This window comes from Lontra canadensis, unplaced genomic scaffold, assembly GCF_010015895.1.
Source record: "Lontra canadensis isolate GAN:19392208 unplaced genomic scaffold, GSC_riverotter_1.0 scaffold57, whole genome shotgun sequence".
NCBI classification, from domain to species: Eukaryota; Metazoa; Chordata; class Mammalia; order Carnivora; family Mustelidae; genus Lontra; species Lontra canadensis.
Genome location: NW_022631051.1, coordinates 832652 through 858665, shown reverse-complemented (window position 1 = coordinate 858665; position 26014 = coordinate 832652). Strand labels below are relative to the sequence as shown.

The 26014-nt window shown below is 39.2% G+C and overlaps 1 protein-coding gene and 2 long non-coding RNA genes across 5 annotated transcripts in view; 1 reads left to right on the top strand and 2 right to left on the bottom strand.

Moving 5' to 3' along the window:
- The window catches only part of DLGAP1 (DLG associated protein 1), an 866766-nt gene that overhangs the window by 398452 nt on the left and 442300 nt on the right, over window positions 1–26014 (top strand). The window lies entirely within an intron of this gene.
- LOC116878345 lies at window positions 16699–18550 on the bottom strand. The gene is made up of 3 exons (XR_004384834.1): window positions 18506–18550; window positions 17959–17998; window positions 16699–16733 (listed from the first exon to the last, which is right to left on the bottom strand). It is a non-coding gene; the product is annotated as an uncharacterized LOC116878345 (long non-coding RNA).
- The window catches only part of LOC116878344, a 122458-nt gene continuing 115096 nt past the window's right edge, over window positions 18653–26014 (bottom strand). Inside the window, exons 3-4 of the long non-coding RNA XR_004384833.1 lie at window positions 18775–18855; window positions 18653–18690 (exon numbers count right to left, since the gene is read on the bottom strand). This is a non-coding gene — a long non-coding RNA (uncharacterized LOC116878344). The remainder of the gene's footprint in view (window positions 18691–18774; window positions 18856–26014) is intronic.

Sequence of the window (26014 nt, the reverse complement as noted above, 5' to 3'; positions counted from 1 at the left end):
GCTCCTCTGGAGAGGATTAGCGTCCTACGGTGTTTTAAGCAGTTACTCACAGCACTAGAGCTCACAAAGGCAACTGGAAGGGGCCACGGAATTGTTCTAGTAGTACAGTATGGACTACATTAATTTTAGGCAGTTACTACTGCATTTTTACATTCGATTCCATCTTTCTTGACTGCAGATGGTACCATATAGTGTCTGTATGTGCATAAGTTTTGATAAATTCTAACTTTTTCTATTTTATGCATTCATGACATACCTTTTTCTCAATCTTTTTTTATATTTCTAGGCTATACAGTTCATCTGCAGGGTTTTGTTTTTGTTCTTTTTCAAATTGTCACAAACCTGAAAAAAATTCCAATACATTTATTTAGAAAAATCTGCATATAAATGGATCTGTGAACCTGTGCAGAAGTGTAGAGTGTTTCACCAATCAGTGGAGCAAATACTCAGTACTAGCAACGCAGTTCCCCTGAGCACCTGTGTTTACAATGTAGAAGATCTGCTTTGGTCATGCCTCAGACATCGCGCCTTATACTTAACTCCAAGCTGGTTCACGAGAGTACGAGAGTCCTCCTAACTGAGGAGAGAACAGTTTCAGCAAGGCCACCCCTGGCTTGATCTGTAACCTCTGGTTACACTGGGGTTGCAGAAGCAGCCTATAGGTGTCTGGAAAATTAAAGACTTTCTTCTGTTGCTTGTTAGAAATAATTATTTTTGTCCCTGGACCCGAGGGAAAACAGTATTCAGTCCCAGAATCTTCCTATCTTCTTTCTCACTATTCAGTTATATTTATCAAATATTTATTAAACATCATTAACTCCTATGAGCGTCCTGGGTTACGTACTTGGGACAGATCAGTGAACAAAATGGGCACAACTCGTGCCCCTAAGTTAGTACCTTTGTTCGTGCTCTTGAACCTATTGCCTGCCTAGAGGAAGAGAAAGAGAAGCTGGGAAAGGATGTGGTGGATGATCTGTAACATATTGTCAGGTTTTCTGCATACACAGGCCTTCTTTTAATTCTCTTTTCATTCATTTGCCTATATTATATGGCCACTTTTAGTTTAACTACCAAAATGTGATTTTTGGATGAGATTCAAACTGAAAATTGTTAGCCCTTTTTCATCATCTGTAAATATTCCTGGAGTGATGAGGGGCTGGGAAGATGAAGGGAGGAAATACTTACTCAGCATTTAGTACACTCACTGGGCATGATATATAAGATAGGGCATTGAATCCACAAAATGATTCTGGGAGTTGGATATGGTGTTTATCTTTATTCAGTGTATGAGAAAACAGAATTTGCAAAACTTCCTAAAGATCACACTAATAGTAAGTGACTGACCAGGACTGAATCTGGATTTACCTGCCTCGTCCCAACCATGCTGATTTTGCAGGTAGAAACGTCACACAAAGGCCTACTTAACCTATCATTATACCCAGAGCTGGAGAAGCAATTTCCCTAATTCAGTAAACATTTTAAATATTTTGGAATGAATGCATTTAAGACAAATTTGAACAATAGAACTTGGTGGGTGTAAGAAACTCAGAAGAAAAGTATTGCGAAGATTGGTGTAGGGGCACCGGCTGGCTTAGTGGTTAGAGAATGTAACTCTTGATCTCGGGGTTGTGAATTCAAGCTCCACACTGGGCATAGAGACTGGTGTAACACTTGAGGCCTTCTCCATGGAGACTGCCACACGTCAGCTCACAGGTCATCTTTAAGTATGAACTCTGGCTATATTTCCTTACACATGTGCTCATCTCAGATTCTTCACACAGAAGCTTCTCCAAGAGAACTACAGAGAAGTTTCTGTGTGACCTGCTCCTCCATCCACCTCTGTCTCATATATCTTTGAGATGGGAGTCATTGCACACTTAAATATCAGTCAAGGGGGCTCGGGCAAAGATTGAAGACTCCAAGAAAGCCAGATCATTGCCAGCCATCTTTGTAGACCTGTGAATCTTGTTTTAGAGAAGTTATTTGAACCAATGGTTTGTTTCTATTAAGAAGAAACAAACTCTGAAAACCACTGTAAATTTACACGGGTTTTCTTTTAAAAAAAATTTCATGTTCTGTGTATATATTTAAGCATCTATAAAATTAAAGTCTTAAAGTGCTGGTTTCAGCCTCTCAGTAACAAATGTGGTTGGACCAGCCCTTGTGGTTCCTATTATGATTGCACGGTGTCCTTCAGCAAAACCATCAGGAAACTATTAAAAAATAGAGGTTCATTACTTAAAAGACCTGGCAATTACGCAGTATACCTGTGGCTACACTGGGAGGTTTGCAGATAAAGGGAGAGCATGCAGAAGGTGGGGGTTCTGCTTTTATTGGGGCTGAGGGGCGGGGCCTACAGTTTTAGGGGCTCACTCTTCATCGGTGAATTTAAAGCATGAGACAAGGGGCGCCTGGGTGGCTCGGTGGGTTAGGCTGCTGCCTTCGGCTCGGGTCATGATCTCGGGGTCCTGGGATCAAGTCCCACATTGGGCTCTCTGCTCAGCAGGGAGCCTGCTTCCCTCTCTCTCTCTCTCTGCCTGCCTCTCCATCTACTTGTGATCTCTCTCTGTCAAATAAATAAATAAAATCTTAAAAAAAAAAAATTTAAAGCATGAGACAAGATCAGTTATCAAATCAACCAAAATCTCTAAAACAAAGGAGCATCAGTGGGGAGAGGCAGCCTGGCTCTATCTAGTCCTCTGGCTGATGTGTGCTTATTGGAGATCATCATCTTTGAAGTGGATGCTGTGGTAATTAAAGCTTTAAATCAGGCACTTGCATAAGGGAAGAAAGAAAGAAAAAAGAACTGTCAGGGCTTTATAATACAATCTACCCTATAGCGAGCGCCTAGGTAGTTGATAAACTCAAAGTCAGGGGTAGGGCATGTTGTAACTCAGAAAGTAAGGATAGATCCAAGTAGGATTATAGGAGCAAATCCTATAATAATTACATAAGCAGTAGTCTGAAATCCACTCAGTAGCTATTGTCCCAACCTTGAAGGGTCCCACAATGAAATGAAGTCAGTGACTTTGGAGGCCCTAGGAATCCGGGCCAAGGTTTGGGTAATACTGTGAAATATTTTAACATCTTGGGCTGTCTGGTGTAGGTAGATAGGATTCTGTCCTGACTTGGTAGATCCTCACCTATCTCAAACAGTTTCTTTGTCCTCAGGGTAGGTCAGTTCAGGGAAAGGTTGTATTTCATTTCAGGAGACTTCCAAAGTTATGCCTATGTGGAATGAGTATTTGCATCAGGCATTTAATGAGACATTTCTGTGGAACAAAAAGCAAAGAGTAATGATTGGAGCAGATTATAATCCCAGTTTCTGAGTTCTGAAAGCCACCAGTCGAAATTTTCAGACTTCAGGCTGAAAGCGTCTTCAGATGGAGGACAGATGGCGGCATTCTGATAGAATCTGTTGGTTTGCAGTTTGAAAGTCTCTGGTGATCTTCCTGAGGGTCTGCACAGCAACAGGCATGAAGACCATCTGTATATGAGTTAGGGTGATTTCTCTGATGTTTGTAGCATGTTCTCCCCCTTTACATGGCTTTGGGAAAAGGGCAGTTTTAGTTCTTAATGTTGCAAGTCAGAAGTGGGAGGAAATTGGAAGTGTTTAGAGAGTTGTAGCCAAATATTGGAGGAAACTAGTAGAATGCACCATACAGTCTAGTTTACAGGTAGAAAACAAAACCTCAGACAGTTAAGAGCACTGGAATCTAATATCCACATGTGTGTAATTGTTTCTCCTGAAACACAATTTTTCCTCTCTACAATTACCCCTATTTCTGTCAAAGATAACCACAGTAAAACTAATTGTGTGCAAATTTAGTCTAGGTTCAATGAACTTGACCTAATTGTTTACATTAGTGCAGCAAGAATAACAGCTGACCATACAGAATTATTTATTTTGTATTATTTTTTTTAATTTTTTCAGTGTTCCAATATTCATTGTTTATGTACCACACCCAGTGCTCCATGCAATATGTGCCCCCCTCCTTAATGCCCACCACCAGGCTCACCCATCCCCCCACCTCCTTCCCCTCTAAAACCCTCATTTGATTCTCAGAGTCCAGAATCTCTTGTGGTTCATCTCTCTCCTCCCACCAATTTCCCCCAATGCACTTTTCCTTTCCTTCTCCTAATGTCCTCCATGTTATTCTTTATGTTCCACAAATAAGTGAAACCATGTAATAATTGACTTTCTCTGCTTGACTTATTTCACTCAGCATAATCTCCTCCAGTTCCAACCATTTTGATACAGAAGTTGGGTATTCATCTTTTCTGATGGAGGCATAATACTCCATAGTGGATATGGACCACATCTTCCTTATCCATTCATCCGTTGAAGGGCATCTTGGTTCTTTCCACAGTTTGGCGACCGTGGCCATTGCTGCTATAAACATTGGGGTACAGATGGCCCTTCTTTTCACTACATCTGTATCTTTGGGGTAAATACCCAGTAGTGCAATTACAGGGCCATAGGGTAGCTCTATTTTTAATTTTTTGAGGAATCTCCACACTGTTTTCCAAAGTGGCTGCACCAACTTGCATTCCCACCAACAGTGTAAGAGGGTTCCCCTTTCTGCACATCCTCTCCAACACATTTTGTTTCCTGTCTTGCTAATTTTGGCCATTTGAACTGGTGTAAGGCGGTATTTCAATGTGGTTTTGACTTGAATCTCCCTGATGGCTAATGATGATGAACATTTTTTCATATGTCTGTTAGCCATTTGTATGTCTTCTTTGGAGAAGTGTCTGTTCATGTCTTCTGCTCATTTTTTGATGTGATTATCTGTTTTTTGGGTGTTGAATTTAAGGAGTTCTTTATCGATCTTGGATATCAACCCTTTGTCTATAGTGTCATCTGCGAATATCTTTTCCCATTCTGTGGGTTGCCTCTTTGTTTTGTTGACTGTTTCCTTTGCTGTGCAGAAGCTTTTTATCTTGATGAGGTCCCAAAAGTTCATTTTCACTTTTGTTTCTTTTGCCTTTGGTGACATGTCTTGAAAGAAGTTGCTGTGGCCAATGTTGAAGACTTTACTGCCTATGTTCTCCTCTAGGATTTTGATGGATTCCCCCTCATGTTCAGGTCTTTTATCCATTTCAAGTTTATCTCTGTGTATGGTGTAAGAGAATGGTCGAGTTTCATTCTTCTATACACAGATGTCCAATTTCCCCCAGCATCATTTATTGAAGAGACTTTTTTCCACTGGATATTTTTTCTGTTTTGTCGAGGATAATTTGACCATAGAGTTCCGGCCCCATTTCTGGCCTCTCTACACTTCCACTGGTCTATGTGTCTGTTTTTTTGCCAGTACCATGCTGTCTTGGTTATGACAGCTTTGTAATAAAGCTTGAAATCAGACAACGTGATGCCCCCAGCTTTGTTTCTCTTTTTCAACATTTCCTTTGTAATTCAGGCTCTTTTCTGGTTCCATAGAAATTTTAGGTTTGTTCCACACTTTGAAAAATGCCAGTGGAGTTTTGATCAGGTTGGCATTGAAAGTATAGATTGCTCTGGGCAGTATAGACATTTTAACAATGTTTATTCTTCTGATCCATGAGCATGGAATGTTTTTCCATATTTTTGTGTCTTCTCCAATTTCTTTCATGAGTGTTCTGTAGTTCCTCAAGTACAGATCCTTTACCTCTTTGGTTAGGTTTATTCTCAGGTATCTTATGGTCCTTGGTGCTATAGTAAATGGAATCGATTCTCTAATTTCCCTTTCTATAGTTTCTTTGTTAGTGTATAAGAAAGCAACTGATTTCTACGCATTGACTTTGTATCCTGCCACATTACTGAATTGCTATATGAATTCTAGTAATTTCAGGGTGGAGTCTTTTGGGTTTTCCACATAAAGTATCATGTCGCCTATGAAGAGAGAGGGTTTGACTTCTTCTTCACCAATTTGAATACCTTTATTTCTTTTTGTTGTCTGATTGCTGTTGCTAGGACTTCTAGTACTATGTTGAACCAGTGGCAAGAGTGGGCATCCTTGTCATGTTCCTGATCTCAATGGGAAGGCTCTCAGCTTTTCCCCATTGAGAATGATATTCACTGTGGGTTTTTCATAGATAGATGTTATGAAGTTGAGGAAAGTTCCCTCTATCCCTATACTTGGAAGAGTTTTAATCAGAAATGATGCTGTATTTTGTCAAATGCTTTTTCTGCATCAATTGAGAGGACCATGTGGTTCTTCTCTCTTCTTTTATTGATTTGTTCTATCACATTGATTGATTTGCGAATGTTGAACCACACTTGCATCCCAGGGATAAATTTCACCTGGTCATGGTGGATAATCTTTTTAATGTATTGTTGGATCCTATTAGCTAGGATCTTGTTGAGAATCTTGGCATCCATATTCATCAGGAATAATGGTCTAAAATCCTCCTTTTCGATGGGGTCTTTGCCTGGTTTGGGGATCAAGGTAGCTGGCTTCATAGAAAGAGTCTAGAAGCTTTTGTTCTGTTTCTATTTTTTGAAACAGCTTCAGGAGAATAGGTATTATTTCTTCTTTGAATGGTAGAGTTCCCCAGGGAATCCGTCCTGGACTCTTGTTTTTTGGGAGGTTTTTGATCACTGCTTCAATGTCGTTACTGGATATTGGTCTATTCAGGTTGTCAATTTTTTCCTGTTGCAGTCTTGGAAGTATATAGGTTTCCAGGAATGCATCCATTTCATCTAGGTTGCTTAACTTATTGGATATAACTGTTGATAATAATTTCTGATGATTGTTTCTATTTCCTTGGTGTTAGTCATGATCTCTCCCCTTTCATTCATAATTTTATTGTGTTCTCTCTCTTCTCTCTTGGATTAGTTTGGCCAGTGGTTTATCAATCTTAATTTTTTCACAGAACCAGCTTCTAGTTTCGTTGATATGTTCTACTCTATCTCTAGTTTCTAACTCATTGATCTCTGCTCTAATCTTAATTATTTCCCTTCTTGTGCATGGGGTTGGCTTAACTTGTTGATTTTCCAGTTCTTTAAGGTGTAAAGGGAGTTGGTGTATTTGGGATTTTTCAGTTGTTTTGAGTGAGGCTTGGATGGCTACGTATATCCCCCTTAGGCCCACCTTTGCCGTATCTCATAAGTTTTGGACTGATGTGTCTTCATTCTCATTGGTTTCCATGAATTGTTTAAGCTCTTCTTGATTTACTTTAATCTAAACATTCTTGAGCAGGATGGTCTTTAGCTTCCAGGTATTTGAATTCCTTCCAAAGTTTTTCTTGTGCTTGAGTTCCAGTTTCAAAACACTGTGGTCTGAGAATATGCAGGGAATAATCTCAATATTTTGGAATCAGTTGAGCCCTGATTTATAACCCAGTATATGGTCTATTCTGGAGAAAGTTCCATGTGCAGAATGAGTATTCTGTTGTTTTAGGGTGGAATGTTCTGTATATATCTATGAGGTCCATCTGGTCCAATGTGTCACTCAAAGCTATTGTTTCTTCATTGATTTTCTGCTTAGATGATCTATTGCTGAGAATGGCATGTTAAGATCTCCTACAATCAATGTATTCTTCTCACTATGACTCTTTACTTTGATTAATATTTGGCTTATGTAGTTGGCTGCTCCTATGTTGGGAGCATAAATATTTACAATTATTAGATCTTCCTGGTGGATAGATCATTTAAGAATAATGTAGTGTCCTTCTGTGTCTCTGACTCCAGTCCTTAGCATAAAATCTAATTTATCCAATATGAAAATTGCTACCCCAGCTTTCTTTTGAGGCCCATTGGCATGAAAGATGGTTCTCCATCCCTTCACTTTCAGTCTGGATGTATTAGGCTCAAAATGTGTCTCTTGTAGACAGCATATGGACAGGTCCTGTCATTTTATCTAGTCTGCAACCCTGTGCTATTTTAAGGGCGCATTTACATGTTGAGAATGATTATTGAAAGGTAAGCTTCTATTGACATCACATTGCCTGTGAAGTCCTTGTTTCTATAGATTGTCTCTGTAAATTTCTGTTCTATGTCACTCTTGGTTTCTTTCTTCTTTTACAGAAACCCCCCCTCCTTTAATATTTCTTGTAGGGCCAGCTTGGTGGTCACATGTTCTTTTAAACCTTACCATTGACCATACAGTCAGTCTGCTTTATAATCTGCTTTGCTGGAATTTTCTTTTTTTTTTTTTTAAGATTTTATTTATTTATTTGACAGAGAGATCACAAGTAGACAGGGAGGCAGGCAGAGAGAGAGGAGGGAGCAGGCTCCCTGCTGAGCAGAGAGCCTGACGCTGGACTCGATCCCAGGGCCCTGAGATCATGACCCCAGCCAAAGGCAGCGGCTTAACCCATTGAGCCACCCAGGCACCCTGCTGGAATTTTCATAAGGAATCTCAGATTGAACTTGTATCAGACTTGCCTGAAATACCTATAGACTTGGCTTAATTCCTCTCTTTTTGAGGTCCCCAAAATATCCTGAGGTTCCTGCACCTGCCAGGAAAGAACCTTCCTTACTTAATGGGTAAGGCTGCTGGCAACCCTGTAAGCAAGGTGTCAGGTCAGTACTTCCCCAGTGTCAGGACTGACTTCTAGCAATTCAACCTTAGTCCTGAAGTTGTGTGGTTATGCCTGAGTCTATGTATGTCTCTGTGAGATATGACCAAGGTCAAAGCCTTGGTGATGGTACCCATCTTTCCAATTCTGTCCTGTTTAAAGGACAACTGATTCTTATTGGACTTAAATAAATTGCCATAAAAATAAGAATACTGTTTCTGAATTCTGGAGAGATCAGGTAAGAGGAAAAGATAACTTTTAATTCTGCTTGGAAAGGTATAATTTACCAAATTGCTATGAGAGTTAGCCTATTTTCCTTATATCTGGAAAACAAAATATTAAAGAATGAGAAATATTTCAAACAAAAAGCATAAAAATTATAATCTTCTTCCTCCATTTATTCAGTCCCATGTAACTGATTCTTGTGCTGCTTGAATTCAGTTTTTCCATTACTTTTAGAAATTTTTTCCCAGTTCAGTTTTATGATCCTAAAGTTATCAGAAACCTGTATTCTAGGGTCTTTTTCATGAATCTCCTTAAAGATGATAGATTTTTGCAGAACTCTTCTGTAAAAGAATCTGAGTCAAAGAATAGCTGTTTGTAAATGATTAAAAAACTTGAAAATGGCATGGTTAAAGGTCAGAACAGAGTCCATTACAATCCAATTGATAAAAGGAAGTTTTGTTATTTCTGTGACATACAATATTTTTTAAATTTTTGTTTAAATTCCAGTTCACACACTGTGTGATATTAGTTTCAGGTGTACAATAGAGTGATTCAGCGCTTCTGTACATGACCCGGAGCTCATCACAAGTGTCCTCCTTACTCCTCATCACCTAGTTCACCTATCACCCTCTCTGGTAACCATTAGTTTGTTCTCTATAGTTAAGACTCTGTTCCTTGATTTGTCTGTTTGGTTTCTTAAATTCCACATGTGAGTGAGATCATATGGTATTTGTCGTTCTCTGACTTATTCTGCTTAGCATTATACTCTCTAGCTCCAGCCAAGTCATTGCAAATGTCAAGATTTTTTTTATGACTGAATAATATTGTATTGTGGGTGGATATACATATATACACACACACACACTTTATCTATTCATCATCGGACATTTGGACTGTTTCTATAATTTGGTTATTCTTGATAATGCTGCCATAAACATTGGGGTGCTTGTGCTCCTTCAAATCTGCATTTTTGTATCCTTTGGGTAAATACCTGGTAGTGTAATTGTTGGATGAAGGGCAGTTCCATTTAACTTTTTGAGGAGCCCCCAAAATGTTTTCCAATGGAGCAGCAGATTTTCCCTTTCTTCATATCCTAACACCTATTGTTTCTTTTTTAAAAAAATTTATTTTTTATTATTTTTTTATTTCTTTTCAGTGTAATAGAATTGTTTATTCTTATGTTGTTCATTATAGCCATTCAGACAGGTGTGAGGTGATATCTCATTGTAATTTTGATTTGAATTTCCCTGATGATCAGTGGTGTTGGCCATCTGTATGTCTTCTTTGGAGAAATGTCTGTTCATGTCTTTTGCCTGTTTTTTAATTGGATTATTAATTTTAAGATACTAATTACAAGTGGTAACATACAAGGACATGTTAGGTTGATAGGAGTTTCATATAGTTCCTAGAATATTTTAATACCCTATATCCAGATACATGTAATCTAACAAAGTTTGGCATCTCCTGTTTGATGATGCTTCCCATGTAATTTGACATACTTACCAAATAAGCTTAATTTGTCTAACAAGTCTTTCAAGATATTCTAGGAACCCTCTGGAATATCCTAAAGTTCTCCTGATCCCCAGATCAAAAAGACTTCATTTGGAATTTGGGGAAGTTTGTCAAAATACCATAAAGGTTTTAAAACAGTTAAATAGAATCATAGATCACTATGAAATAATACTTAGTTATCTGTTTAACCAAAGTGACAAAGACTTCACAAGCAAATAATGAAGGTTACATAGTTCTATGCTAAACTCAGGTCTTTTAATATCAAGAAGACTGGGGTTATTTTAGTAATCAAAGACATGATCAAACAAAGCAAATTATTTTGATAAAACGGAATCACAGAATCCTTGTTTTTTTAGGCAGATAATTTTTAGAGATAAAAAAAAACCCTTTATAATCTCTTATCAAGAGCAGACCAATAATTCAAGAAAAACTTTGTCCTTTTAACAAAGAAAAAAACCTAATTTTACATTTGCATCAATGTACTTTCAGTATTTAAACTAATTTACTTAATCAAATTTATTCTACTCTTAGCCAGTCCTGACCACACATAAAATTCCTTCCCAAAGATTCCTTTTCCATAAATCTTCAACAGTTTTCTTTTTTACATTCAGATTTTGTTCTGTGTTTTCCCTCTTTCCTTGCCTCATTGTAGAACAATATTACTTTTCCCTCAGGAAAAATACATGTCCATTCCTCAGACCATCTTTTACCAAAAACACATACCTTACTTTGCTTGCATACAGCAAAGTTTCCCTTAACCACTTACATTAATTAGAATTCTTAATTCTTAGGAAGCTTAACTAAGAAATACAGAATTATGAACTTTTTACATTAGTGTTCTGTGAGTTGGCAAACCGAGAACATGTGCTAACAGACCCAAATTTTATCTTTAGCTTCTCTAAAAGTAGAATAAAACACCAAAAGTAGATAAACCTATGTGCAGTAATTAATATTCATTAGTCTATCTTACTTGGAAATGATCTCAATATTCAGTGAATTTAACTCATCATTTAACTTAACAAACTTAACTTTAAGGTTTCAGATTACAAAAAACTTTGAGACATTAAAAAAAGTCTACTATTATTCTAAATTTGCCTGACACATTTTGCAGCAGAGATAACATGAATTCAACTAGTAAACCCAGATAGTTACTAATCTGCCTTATATTTAGTACTGACAATTTTGAAAACGTCTGTTATAATCAAACCCACAACCTTAAATTAGCTTTGCTACCGAATGTTTTCCCAGATCACATGAATCTGAAATTCATTTGCATTGTTTTCATTTTATTTTTGAGAATTTTTATGAATACTAAATTTACAGATGTACCTAGTTTTCTTAAAGCCAATTAAATAGAGCTCTTTTACAATATAATTTTGGTAATATCATTCAGAGGTAGAAAAATACCGTACATCTACAATGCATGAACACACAGGCAGATGCATACAGAGACCTTATAGTTATGGTTTTTTAAATGTTTAGCCATGAGATGGATACAATAATGCCCAGCTCACTAGTTTACAAAAGAACAGTTGGATTCAAACTGTTTTTCTGGAATAAGTTAAACTTACCTGTTCACGTGGCTAACCTCTTTCTCTATTTGTAAAAAAGACTTTTACCATTTGTATTTGTCCCTGGAAGTAATCTTAAGGAGACAGTGATCTAGAGTCTGGGCAAAGGAGCCTTTTTTGCAGCTTGTATCTTTCTTTTCCTTTCTTTCCTTCTCTTCCTTCCTCTCTCCCTCCCTCTTAGGCCAGTGTGGGCGTCATTCTAGAGACCTCCTGGGCATTTACATTTCAAAGACATGGTAAGACTGACATCTTCAAGGGGCAGAGAAGAGTGAAGGTTTTCTTTTAGGAGTTTGAGTGCTTTTGGGGCAGTTTTGGCAGCCCCAGTTAAAATGTGGTTGTGCGGTCTTGTAATTAGGTGGTGTGGCCTGTAAAGAATAATTCTCTGAACTCAAGGTCCAATGGGGCCTCTTCTGGATTGGAAATGATGATGTGGCCTTGGGGGTCACTATGGTCTGGGAAAGGATAAACTCTTTGGATTCTGCCAGTTTTGCACAGGAGGAGAGGAGCCTCATCTTAATGTTTTCTACCCACTGTGAGCTTTAGCCATGATCACTGTGATGGAAGGAAATGAGCATTTGCCTGGATGGATCTTTAAAGAAGTTATAGATTTCAGAGTCTTTGGAGACACCTACCAACCAGTTGACCCATTTTGGCAGCTGTGAATAAGAATCCAGAGCCCTTTTAATCAAAAAAGAAAACTGACAAGAGCCTATTAGTTCCCCTCTCTCCTGCCTGTTGTATATAATCTTTAAGAAAGGGTTGAATCTCAGTTAGGATATTGTTTACTTTCAGTTTTTGTTCCTGACTTTTTTGTTGTTACCTTAATCTGGGGTGTTGTTACTGGAAAATTTTAGATGACATCACTACAAAGCCTCTTCAAAGGTAGCTGTTTTTCTTTCCAGGGTCCCAGGAGAACCCCTCTGGGATTCAGCTCTGCCTCTGCCAATATGAGAAAGCCACTAGGCCTCTAGAGTTTAATGGCAGGGTCTTAGCATGCTGGTGTGCCTGACATTGGAAAATACCCAGGAAGCATCCCTGAGGCTTTGCAATTTACTGAGCAGCTGCTAGACCTCCTCAGGATCCTCAGGACTAGATGTCCACAACATTTATAGTTCTCCATCAATTTTTCTAACATAGGACACTAATATTCTATTGGATCAAGGGATGAAGAGTGACAGCAGTGAGTGAAGTGGTGACCCAGAAACCATGGCCTCTGTTGTGCTTTCCGAAACTCTGGTGGTGTCATTGGTTTCTTACTGCAATAATGTGCTTGCAATCCAATCTGTCCTTCTTAGCTCTCCTTGGCCTTAAGGTGGGGTAGACCCTTTCTCATGTTAGTCAATATATCTTGTCAGACCATATGACCTTGATCACACTGCTTGGGGGAAACTGTTCATGACCATAGCATGACTCTTTGGGTTGGATACTGCAGGTAACATATTGCAGGGGTAATACATCAGAGCACATAGCAGTGCCACAGACCCCCAGCAAACATGCTCGCTTCCCATATGGGGTTACCCTGAGTTAGGCAGCTGGTAAGCAAATTACAGGTAAAGGGCATTCCCCTCAGTTAATTTCAAGAGCAACCCACAATCCTGCTGACTGCTACATCCATTGTTTTGTGCCAATCTTAACCTATCGATAACTAGTCTTGTCTTGTAGTTGGACTGGCCCTTGTGGTTCTTATGATTGCAAGATACCCTTTGGCAACAATCATCAGGGAACTTTGGGAAAACAGAGGTTTATTACTTACAAGACTTGGAAATTAGAGTGAAAGCATGCACGGGCTAGAGGTTCTGCTTTTACTTGGGTGGAAAGTGGGGCCTAGTGTTTCGTGGGCTCACTCTTTAGTGGGGGATTTTACAAACATGGGAAGAGAAAGGCAAGTGCCCAAAGGGTCAGTTATTGAAGTCAAGATCTCTCAACAAAGGAACCTCAATGGGGTGAGGTGGCCTGGCTCTATCTCTGTGGCTGACCGCGTGATAATTGGAGATTGCCATCTTTGATTCCTTGGCAACTAAAGTCAGGCACATGCATTATTAAAAAAAGAAAAAAAATTTGTCAGGGCCTCACACTAGAGTCTGTCTCTAGAAAAAAAGTTTAGTCATACTGGAGGGAACAGGAGATAGAAAGAACACCCTAACTATATACTTGTTACTTAGAGGGATATAATAATCTATTAATCGCATGTATTTACTATTCTTTTGTCTAAACACTGTAAAATTAATGGTCTGAAGCTAAAAGAGGAGTGCTGTTTATTTTTCACATTATTTGTTTTTAAATATCCTCCTTTGTTCCACCAATGATTTGAAGTGGCCTATAAGGATAGTTAGATCCACGGAGAGAGATGGATAGATCTAGCAGTAAATATATAGAAAAAAATAGCATTATTGTCCATGAATTTAGGCCCATGGCTAATGACTGACATTGGGCTGATATTTCAAAAAGCTGAAGCAAAAAGGAACTGTTTATTATGTCACTATTATGTCTATTATGTCTATATTCATGGTCATGAAAGATAGCATTCTCCAGTGCATCAAAGATTTTCCTGACACCTCAGTTTGACAAGGACTTCTTATCTGACGTATGGTGGCCAATATGTTTCTATGATATGCTGACAACAAAAGTTTACTTTTAAGCAGGGCCTCACAGGAAACTTTAGTTTTATTCTCCTTTAATATATGATGAGGGCATAACGCCCAAATCCAACTCAATGGAAGCAGTTTGCTGGAGAAATGGGAAAGCCCATGGACAACATCCACAGCTTGCTGCCCATATCCTTTTGTTGCCAGAAAAAGGCCACCACAAGCATAGCTCATTACTGGCCCCAGTGCTTGCCTCACCACACATCGTGTGTGCACAACTAGGTCATCCAAGTCTTTTCTACTAAGGCCCAAGTGGGCTGAGGTTTTTGAAACAAGTGCTCTTGGCCATCACTACCCATTTATTAGAACTGACAAAACTGAAGCCTATTTGTCATCATGGGCTGGGCTCTCTAGGGTCAAATATGTGCTTCAGAGAGTAGTATTATAGACACCATTTTCTGTGTGTTTCTTTAAGTGTATTTTTCTAGGGAATGACTTCAGAGCTTTCAATCCATGAAAGGGTCGCAGTCAGGAATGCATTGACCACTGGTCCTTTAAACACTCGTCCTTCAATATTTCCATCAAGAGCTTTCAATAAAGGTGAGCAGCAGACCGTTCAAAGGCCTACTCTCTGGCAAGGACCTGGGGCCAGTGTTCAGCACTGCTGATTAAAGGCAGAACCATGAGCACTAATGATCAAAACCACAGTCGGCCAGGCAGTCTGCAAGAACTAAGAGCCTCGCCCACCTGGTACTGCCACCCACCTGGACACTGAAAAGGTGAGGCAGAGCCTGTCAAAAATGTTTGAGTGTCAGCTGTATGTCAGAAAATGAGGACACAGTGTTGAACAGCTTCCTGTCCCGATTGTGCTTATTCTAATGATTAGACAATAACTAATTACTATATTTCTTATTTGCTGTAAAGGACAGGAGGGCTAAAATTGTCCTTAAAAAAATGAGCTGAGTATTTTCTAGAACACCAAAGGGAAAACGTGTCTCAGAGTCTCACCAAGCATAGACAAGGATGGAGTATTTATTTTCAGAGATTTTTACAGATCTAAACTCATCACAGTAATTTAGGGATATAGAAATTCTTATAATTGGGCCTAAACTCATTTTGTTAGCTTAAGACTATAGAAATACTGTTTAGAACTTTGACCATAAAATAGGTTACTCAGACAATAATTACAAGTAGCTTCATTAAATCTGTGTACATATTTAATGTCCACCCTAAAATGAAGCCACATATTGACACCTTTTTTTTTTTTTGAGGGAGGGAGAGAGAGAATCTTAAGCAAGCCCCATGCCCAGCATAGTGCTCCATCTCACAACCCTGAGGTCATAAACTGAGCTGATTTTTTTTTAATATACTGATAACTTCTAACGATTCTCTTCTTAATTTTATGATCAGTTACCAGTATTCTATAGAATTGTACAGTGGCTCCCATCAGAGGGCTTCTCTTTCTCCATGAACTCTGAGGAAACTGCATGGAGAATGGAAAAGGAGAAATGTCAGAGTAGAGCACATTAAAATTTATTGTGGTTTGAGCTCACTACACAAAAGCAGAAGAAACCTCTCCAGACTACCTAAATTAATTAACATAATGCTTATTTTTAACCAGGAACAGATATCCAAAATGCATTATACATGTGAAAAGTAGTATACCCTAAGATTTGCAGCTCAGAATGTCAGGATTCAAAACTCATGAACTAGCTGTGTGATCTTGAACAAGTAAATTAACACTTTGTGCCGCAGTTTCCTCATCTGTTAATAGGACCTACCTTAGAAAGGTGTTTTAAATAAATGACAGATATATGTAAATGCTTATGGTACCTGATACATAGTAAGCAGGTGTTAATAATTATTAAAGGAAAACCCATAGCACAAGACAGTAAGGCTCAAATGAACATTAAGCACAAATGACCCCAATGGAAATGAATTTTTAAAAATTAAAATTAAGGGGCACCTGGGTGGCTCAGTGGGTTAAGCCGCTGCCTTCAGCTCAGGTCATGATCTCAGGGTCCTGAGATCGAGTCCCGCATCGGGCTCTCTGCTCGGCAGGGAGGCTGCTTCCCTCTCTCTCTCTCTTTCTCTCTCTGCCTGCCTCTCCGTCTACTTGTGATCTCTGTCAAATAAATAAATAAAATCTTAAAAAAAAATTGTATAAAAAAATTAAAATTAAGGGTACCTGGGTGGCTCAGTGGGTTAAGCCTCTGCCTTTGGCTCAGGTCATGATCTCCAGGTCCTGGAATCGAGCCCTGCATTGGGTTCTCTGCTCAGTGGGGAGCCTGCTTTCCCCCTCTCTCTCTCTGCCTATCTCTGTGCCTACTTGTGGTTTCTGTCAAATAAATAAATAAAATCTTTAAAAATTTTTTTCAAATTAAAAAAAATCCAGAAATTAGAATTTAATATTACTAAATTAGTATTTTCAAAAAACAGTTACGATTATGAAATAGGAGCAAAGATAATTTATAGCATAAAAAGTAAAAGGACAAAGCTGAAAAAGGATTTGTAGGGCAGATTGCTTGCTGCTCAGCCAAACTGTCTTTCTCTTCCTCATATGCTCCAGCCCCCTTTGCAGTTTGGTGTGGCCAAAGGGGTGAGTTCCGATGTGTGTCCCTCCCAGCCAGCACATAAATACTTCCCTGGCACAGTCTCTAGGCTGTGAGACATGGCCAGTATTTCACAGTGTTGGTCTGTGCCCTAGCAACACAGGGGCTGGGAAGGTAGACAGAGGTATCAAGAACCATCTATACTGTGCTAAGGAATTTGAACTTTTTCATGGAGCCATAGGATCTCCAGAAGTGTTTGTTTTGTATAATCAGGTAAGTCACTCCTTTGGCTGGGTAGAGGATAGACTCTGGAGGGCAGGAGAGGTGGGCTGGGGGCCAAGGCTAGAAAGCAGTTAAGAGACTTGCATAACCGCCCCTGTGGGATTGAAGGAGGAGATGGACTTCAAAGGAAATTGTGGAGGGACTTTCAACAATTATATTGGGTGTGGGAAGTTGAGAGACCAGGGTAAGAAATAAAGGTAGAGTGTGATGGTTATGCCTCTTGATCTCTGTGTTGTCTGAGAGGTGAGAAAAATCTTCATTAGCAGTTTCTACTGTCACATCTTATACAATCTGTCCTTCTCAGACTATGTGCTGGTGGTTTCATTCATTCCAGTCCTTTCAGGTGCTGGGCTCTGCCTGGAAGACAGTCTAGAAAGTTTCTGAACTGTTTTCCCCCCACATCCAGGAATACCTCTTCTCTGAAGGCTTCTCTTCCTCCTCTTCCTTCTCTTCCTCCTTTGGTTGTTCCTCCTTTGTGCCCCCTCTCCCCCAGTCCCTCTCTTCTCTTGAGCCCTTAGGAGAATGTGCTCGACCTGCTCACTTGACATCTTTGCAATGATGTGGGAAGGACATTGATGGGAAAGATCTATTTTTTATCATGGTATTTCTTATTACTAGCAGAAGGCCAGATATAATGGGTTCTCAATAGATGTTTAATGAATGAGCTAATTACTTGAGAATAAGAGGACGGGGGGAAAAGTAGGGATCTTAAAATAGCACACCCCTTACCTTCATTCTCTTAAGAATCCAGGAGGCTGCACAGCAACACCTGTGTGGACCAACAGCATTAAAAAAGATTGTAGTTAAGGTTGAAGGAGAAAACCCAAGCAGTCCACACAGTTGTATGATTCTTGTTCCTTTAGGACAAAATTTATCTATTTATGAGAAAACTCCCCTAAGAAGGAGTATGTAAACTCACTTGCATGTGCAGCAGAGAGGAAGGAAAAAATATACCCACACTTTTCTAACCCAGCATTTTCCAGAATTGTACAGATAAAGCATACTCAAGTGACCATCACCCTCTCCTTCACACAGTGAAATGAATAATGGGTATTTCTACTCTTAATTGTATACAGTTTTCCACAGGTTTTGGAGTCGAGACTTCTAGTTGTTTACCTAATATAATCTCTCCCTTTTTCTTAGTATCAGAATTCCAGTTTTAAGTAGCAGTCTGGCAAGCTGAGAAAGCCCACATCTACCAGCCCGCAAGGTAGTGAGATATAACCATTTAAATAAATTCTGGTTATTATTAGGGAAGGGTAGGATGGAACATTACCTGGCTTTTCAAAAATTTGACTCTGGGGGCACCTGGATGGCTCAGTTGTTAGGCATCTGCCGTCGGCTCAGGTCATGATCCTGGGGTCCTGGGATCAAGCCCCATATTGGGCTTCCTGCTCGGCGGGAGGCCTGCTTCTCCCTTTCCCACTACTCCTGTTGTGTTCCCTCTCTTGCTGTGTCTCTCTCTGTCAAATAAATAAATACAATCTTTAAAAAAAAAAAAAGTTGACTCTGCTGGGAGATTTGCCCCTTTAACCTCCCACTTACCTTCCTCTGGTCTTGTGGCTAAGCGCTGGCACTCCAGCAGCTATTTTAGAACATGAGGTGGCCTTAAACTTGGAGGTAACTCTAGAAAGAAGAGCATAAAAATAGTAAGCACTGGAGTCCCTGACTACCAAAGAATCAAAATACCAGCACTGAAATACTCAGCTCTGAATTGTTTTTCTTGAAAAAATTTACATCTCTATGTTTACAATAGAAAATCGGGTGATGTCCTTAAAAAAACAAACAAACAAACAAAAAAAAACAACCAAACCTTATATTGCATACTAGGGCTTAACTTCTGGTAATTAACGTTGTGCACTAATGATTCTTAATCTAATTTTACTATGATTGCCACATAGTTTACTGCAGTGTAGGCTCAAGTGGTTACACATTTGTTTTACCTCCGTGAAAAAGCTAGAGAAATGGTGTAAGTCTGCATTGTGTTCTGCAATGTCTGAAAGAGCCTGCAGGTCAAAGATAGCAGAGTCATACTCCCTGAGTATCACAGACAAGCACATATTCTGGGATGTGGTGCAGATCATTTGCCTTTTGTACATCTTCAGTCTTTAGAGAGTCAGTCAGACGTGGGAGTCCAGAAATCCTTTTCTCTCTTGTAGTGCTTCTCTTCTTTTCCACCACCCTGGCCTCCCTACCTGCTACAACTTCTTGAGGTGTCATGGGGATACTCATGTGCCCAATGGCTCCTGTTCTTGGGAGGACAACAGTGGACCTTGGCATGTTTTTCCCCAGTTGTACTGACATATGAATAACCTATAACACTCTAAGGTCTATAGCATGATTATTTGATACATGTGTACACTGCAAAATGATGCCACAATATTATATCTTAAATATTCTCACTACACACACACACATACACACACACGTTAAGTATATGGGGGGATAGATGTGTAAATATTATTGTGATAACTTTCAACTATATAATGCAGTGTTTCTGACTAGTCACCATGCTGTACACAGCAGGCATACCTGCTGTTTTTGCAGGTTTTGTTCCAGACTACTACAGTAGAGTGGGTACCTCAAAAAGACTACCAAAAGGAATTGTTTTGGTTCCTCAGTGCATAGAAAATTTAATGTTTACACTATAGTCTATTAAGTGCAATAGCATCATGTCTAAAAACCAGTGTACATCCTTACCAAAAAAAAAGTTAACCATCATCAGAGCTTTTAGCAGGTCTTCATCTTTTTGCTGGTGGAGGGTCTTGCCTTCATGTTGGTGGCTGCAGCAATTTCTTAAGACAACAATGGAGTTTGCCATGTCGATGGACTCTGATAGCATTTTACCCACAGTAGAACTTTTTCAAAACTTGGATCAGTCCTCTCTGACCCTGTCACTACTTTCTCAAGTTCAAGGAATATTCTAAATCCTTTGTTGTCTTCCAGGAGTAGATGCCATCTCACAGAACCACTTTCTTTGGTCCTCCATAAGAAGCAACTCCTCATGCATTCAAGCGTTATCTTGAGTTTACAGCAATTCACTCACATCTTCTAGCTCCACTCCTTATTCTAGTTGTCCTGCTATTTCCACCACCTCGCCAGTGACTTCTTCCACTAAAGTCTTGAACCCTCCAAGGCATCCGTAAGGGTTGGAATCAACTTCTTCCAAACTCCTGGTAATGTTGATATTTTGACCTCTTGCCATGAATCATGAATGTTTTTACTGGCATCTAGAATAGCGAATCCTTTCCAAAAGATTTTCACTTGACTTTGCCAGATCTATCAGAGGAATCACTATTGAGGGCAGTTATAACCTAATTACATATATTTCTTTAATATTAAGATTTGAGAGTCAAAATTACTCCTTGATCTACGGGCTGAAAAGTGCAAAGCATGAAACCCACATTCAGTTCATTGTGCTTTTCTGTCAGAGCTCTTGGGTAACCAAGTGCATTGTCAGTAAGCAGTGATATTTTGAAAATCTTTTTTTCTGAGTAGCTGATCTCAACAATGGGTTTAAAATGTCCAGTAAGCCATATTGTAAACAGATGTGCTGCCCTCCAGGCTTTGTTGTTTCATTCATAAAGAACAGGAAGAGTAGATTTAGCATAATTCTTAAGCACCCTAGCATTGGCTTCAACTTAAATTCACCAGCTGCTTTAGCCTCTAGCCAGAGAGTCAGCCTGTCCTTTGAAGGTAGGCATTGACTTCTCTCTAGCTGTGAAAGTCCTAGATGGCATCTTTTTCCAATAGAAATCTGTTTTGTCTACATTCAAAACCTGTTGTTTACTGTAGCCACCTTCATAAATTATCTAAGCTAGATCTCTTGAATCACTTGCTGCAGCTTCTACATCACAACTTGCTGCTTTACCTTGCATGCTGATGTTATAGAGATGGCTTCTTTCCTTAAACCTCATGACCCAACCTCTGCTAACTTCAAGCATTTCTTTAATAGCTTCCTCACCTCTCTCAGCCTTCATAGAATTGAAGAGAGTTAAGGCTTTGCTCCTGATCAGGCTTTGGCTTACAGGAATTTGGGTGCTGGTTTGATGTCCTTTCTAAACCACTAAAACTTTCTCCATATCAGCAATAAAGCTGTTTCACTTTATCAGTGTATGCTCACTTGAGTAGCACTTTTAATTTCCTTCAAGAACTTTTCCTTTGGCACAAGAGGTCTAGCTTTCAGCCTATCTTAGCTTTCAACATATCTTCCTCACTAAGTTTAATTATTTCTAGCTTTTGATTTAAACAGAGAGTGTGGGACTCTCACTTTCACTTAGGCCAATTAATAACTCTACAATGACCTCTAATACTGTTGTGTCTCAGGGAATAGGAGAAGGGGGAGAGGTGGGCAGCAGTCAGAACACACACAACATTTAAGTTCACTGTCTTAGTACGGGCACAGTTTCTGGCCCCCCAAAACAGTTACCATAGTTACATCAAAGATCACCATAGCAAATATGATAATGAGGAACAGATTTGAAATATTATGAGAATTACCAATATGTGACCCCGAGACATGTAGTGAGCACATGCTGTTGGGAAAATCGCATCCAAAAGACTTGCTCAGCAGAGGGTTGCCACAAACCTTTTCATAAAACACACAGTATCTGTAAGGGGCAATAAAACGGAGCACAAGAAAACAAGGTATGCCTGTACACCCTCGAACTTACTCATGTTATAACCGGAAGTTTTCACCCTCTGACCAACATTTCCCCACTCCTCTCACCCTCTGGAGCACAACTGTACTCTGTCGCATGGAGTTCATCTTTTCTAAATTCCCCCTGTAAGTAAGTAGTTGTCTTTCTCTGATTTATTTCCCTTAGGATGACTCTCAAGATCCATCAGTGTTGTTGCAAATGACAGGACTTTTGGGGGTTTTTAATGGCTGAAAATATGCCATTTTGTATATGTATTTATGACACATTCTCTTTATCCATGAATTTGTTGATGGGCACTTTGGTTTTTCTATGTCTTAGGTATTGTAAATATTGCTGCAGTGCACATGGGGGTGCAGATATCTTTTTAAGATCATAATTTCATTTCCTTCAAATATATACCTAGAAATAGAATTGCTATCTTTGTATCTTACAGTAGTTCTTTTTTGAGTAACTGCCATACTGTTTTCCATTATGACTTAACCAGTCTACATTCCCACCAACAGACACTGTCTTTAAATGGGAATAACTATTGGCCAGTCCCATTTCTATCATGAGGCCATTACACACATTCATAGTATAACTTACATATGTTGTTATGCAACAGTTTTCCATTCTTAAGAGTGAGGAGAAGAAAAGAGAGGAACAAAAAGTGAACCCTATTCAGCCCTGAGCACGTTATTATTTGTATCTTTCATTAGACCTTAAATTCCTTGAGGGAAAGTACTCCTCTTTATGTTCACTATCAAGCATAATGATGGGCACATTTTAACTGTTTTGTCATTTATTTGTTGAATGAGTGAGTGTGTGATAACTAGGCAAATGTTTACTGCTAGAATGGTGGTTGTCCTAGCATCAGCTGCAACACAGAAGGTATAATGGATGGCAATGAATCCTTGCTCTGCTTAATGCAGTTCAAAAAAGATTACTAATGCCAGAGAGTAAAATGGGTCCTGGCCATCTGCATCCACACATTCATGGAAGGGGTCGAAGTGGGGGTGGAGCATAAGTGAAGTTAGAAGAGAATAGGTGGGGCACCTGGGTGCTCAGTGGGTTAAGCCTCTGCCTTTGGCTCAGGTCATGATCTCAGGGTCCTGGGATTGAGGACCACATAGGGCCCAGAGAGGGCTCTCTGCTCAGGGGGGAGCCTGCTTCCCCTTCTCTCTCTGCCTGCCTCTCTGCCTACTTGTGACCTTTCTCTCTCTGTCAAATAAATAAATAAAGTCTTAAAAAATTCAAAATAGAATAAAACAAAATCTTAAAAAAATTTGGTGGCTAGCACTCCATTCCCATTTCCTACAGAAGGCTTCATCACCATTTGTTCTTTTAAATAACGCAGCTTCCCACTTTGTAGCCTTGGCTCAAAAGTCAGAAAAGTTAAATAGAACCATAAAAAGCAGCATGTTGAACACTCATGCTATCTGAATGAAAAACAAATGGTAATTATATAGAAACTGTGATCATTATTTTTCCCCATCACTAGTTTTGATTTGTCTGCCTTTCACAATATAAGAATGAAACACTTTTACAGAACAATTCAGAAAGTTAGAAAATGCTGGGTATGAAAAATGACTTTCATTTTTGGGCAGATGTGATATATCTTTAAGAATCTATTTATATCTGACAGCTGTCCCTGTCTTTGAAAAAGTTTATTTAAAAAAATATATATAGCATGATGAAAGACTCTACAGGTTTCTGCACAGAGTCTTTGGTAAGACTTTTGCTGCTTGGATTTACAGATAGTAACTAAGAGAACAACCAAACACTTTGTAAAGATAGCCATTTTTATTGATTTAACTATACTTGAAAAAATATAATTAGGTGTGTGATTTTGTACGGAGATAACAAGTTGCTATCTTCATTTCACCCAATAGCTGGACATTTGTACTTATTCTATCATAAAGTTCTCCTGAAAAATCCTAGTGAGTGGCCCAGATAGAGGAAACTGTGTAGGATTTATTAGTAACTCCACTTTTAAAAATTGTTTGGGTGACAGGCAAGTGAATAGTCAAATTTTCAAAATTTGGATTCTTACCATCAACAGAATGAGCAGCAGTAAAAAAAAGAAACCATAGCAGAAGCAATAATAAAAAGCAAACTTAAGACAATCTAAAATTAAGGATAGAAAATAATTTCAAAGAATTCAATCTAAGTGAACATTGACTCAGATTGGTGTAATTTATATATGTGTATTGCATAAGTCCTTGAAATACGTCTGTAATGACTGAATAGCAAACCAACACATAATCACAAAATATATTACTATGATGAAAATAATAATGTGCTATTGTGATTGTTTTTATATTGAGTACATGAGCCAGGTGCTATGCTGAATGTTTAACTTGTCATTCCATTTATTCCTCAATAAAGCCCTATTTCCATGCAATTACTGTATTTTTTTAATTGAATTAAACATTGCCACTACCTATATTTCATAGAAGAGGGAACAGCAGGGTGGCTCTAGTTCAAGGTGAGCATACAGGAGGATCCTGGACATATAGCTACATATGGAACATTTTTCTTAAGCAAGAAAATACTAGCTGAGCAACTTCTACACTGTGGACATATGGGGGGGGGGGGAAGCAGGTAGGAAAGACTCAGACAAAATCTCACTATAAACTCAACCCTAGCTCAGTGACATGCAATCAGGAAGGAACTCAACCCTGATTTCCTCCTTGAGGAGCAAAGGGTTTGAACTGAACATCTGGCACCCTAACTTTTAAGACCTGCACTTGAGAGACAAAGCATCCATCTTTGAAAGCCACAGGGACTTGCATCCACAAGACTCACAAGGTAATCACAAACAGAAATAATTCCAAAGGGTTCTTCAGACTCAACATTCCAAGACTCAGTGCAGAGACAGCCCAGTCTTCTGTGAAAGAAACCTTCTTATCTTAAAGCTTCAGCTGGAGAAGCAGGTATCTAATTTAACAAACATCTAGAAACCTACTGAAAGAGGGCAGGAGTCCCCACTGCCTCATTCCAGCTGCCTGGTATCTCTTGGAAAGGAGCTGTACACTCATCTGGCACTCCCAATTTTTTCCACTCCAATCCAAGGGATACTTCTAGATCACCTGGCTTTGGTGAAAAGTAGGTCTTGCACATGAAGGTCCTTCAGTGCTGTTACAAATGGAGAAACACTTCTTAACTGGCTACCCCACCAAACTCACAGCAGAGACAGCAGACTTAAACAGATCTAGGGGCTGACTACAATCCTCTTCAGAGGCCTCAGAAGGTGGGCACCATCTTAACACTTTGCCACTGCCCTGGCCCACATGGTTGATATCTCCATAAAAGGAGCCTGTGGCTGGTGGCCAGCCAGGCTTCTGTTCAAGGGTTCAATGGATAGTAGCAAAGAAAGAGTTCCTAACTGGTTATCAGCCAGGACTCAGTGCAGAGGGAACAGACTAATGTCTATCTCCCAGTTTTCTCCTGAATCAAGTATGTGTGCCTATATTAAAAGATGCTGACTTCCAGGCAGCCTGAAACTAGTTGCTGACTGAGATCTTCCTATTTGGAACTCTGACAGGACTTAACACAATCTCAACTACTGGGAACCACTGAAAACAAAGTAGATTGCTTTTATAATCAAAAAGGTCTGAAAGACAATGGAAAGCTAGCAGCTGAATGGTCAACTCCTACACAAAGCCAGTTCTCAGAACTGGGAGGGATGGCTGTTGTATCTAATGCATAGAAACTAAATAGAGAATCAAGGAAAATATAAAACATCAGAAAAAGTCCTAAATGAAATGGAGATAAGTGATTTACCTGATAAAGAGTTCAAAAATAGTGGTTATAAAGATGCTCACTAAACTCAGGAGATGAATGAATATGGTGAGAACTTCAACAAAGACATAAAAAATATCTAAGAGTGGGGCGCCTGGGAGGCTCAGTGGGTTAAGCCTCTGCCTTCAGCTCAGGTCATGATCTCAGGGTCCTGGGATCGAGTCCCACACCAGGCTCTCTGCTTGGCGGGGAGCCTGCTTCCTCCTCTCTCTCTCTGCCTGCCTCTCTGCCTACTTGTGATTTCTGTCAAATAAATAAATAAAATCTTAAAAAAAAAATCTAAGAGCACCAAAAAGAACTAACAGAGCTGAAGAAATACAATAACTTAAACAAAAAGTACA